The following is a 365-nucleotide window of genomic DNA, read 5'->3' on the forward strand; positions in this document are numbered from 1 at the left end:
CTGTATTGTCACATCTATCATAATATGAATATATCAGAAACCTTTCCACAAAATTTAAAACGGAAAATCACCAGATCACAGGCGGCGATCAGGAGGCCGAGGTTGACGATATTCCTCAGCGAACAGGCCATGGCGGGGAATCTGGACCGCGCTGGAGCTCACGCCAACAGCCCTGGAGGGAAAAGACACGAATCACTTCAAGTTTGGGTGAGATGGAGGGAGGCAGACACGGATCACTTCAAGTTTGGGTGAGATGTACTATAGATTGATAGATGGTAGGTGTATAGGGAGACATTAGATATATATGAGATGCGTGAGGCAGACAGGGATCAATGCATCTGGGGATTTTCGCTAGGTTGCATTTG

General features: G+C 46.8%; 1 pseudogene; it reads right to left on the minus strand.

Moving 5' to 3' along the window:
- LOC119587696 overlaps nucleotides 1-365 on the minus strand; it is a 10,343-nt pseudogene that overhangs the window by 5,915 nt on the left and 4,063 nt on the right.

The sequence above is a fragment of the Penaeus monodon genome, chromosome 23 (assembly GCF_015228065.2).
Source record: "Penaeus monodon isolate SGIC_2016 chromosome 23, NSTDA_Pmon_1, whole genome shotgun sequence".
In the NCBI taxonomy this organism is placed as follows: domain Eukaryota; kingdom Metazoa; phylum Arthropoda; class Malacostraca; order Decapoda; family Penaeidae; genus Penaeus; species Penaeus monodon.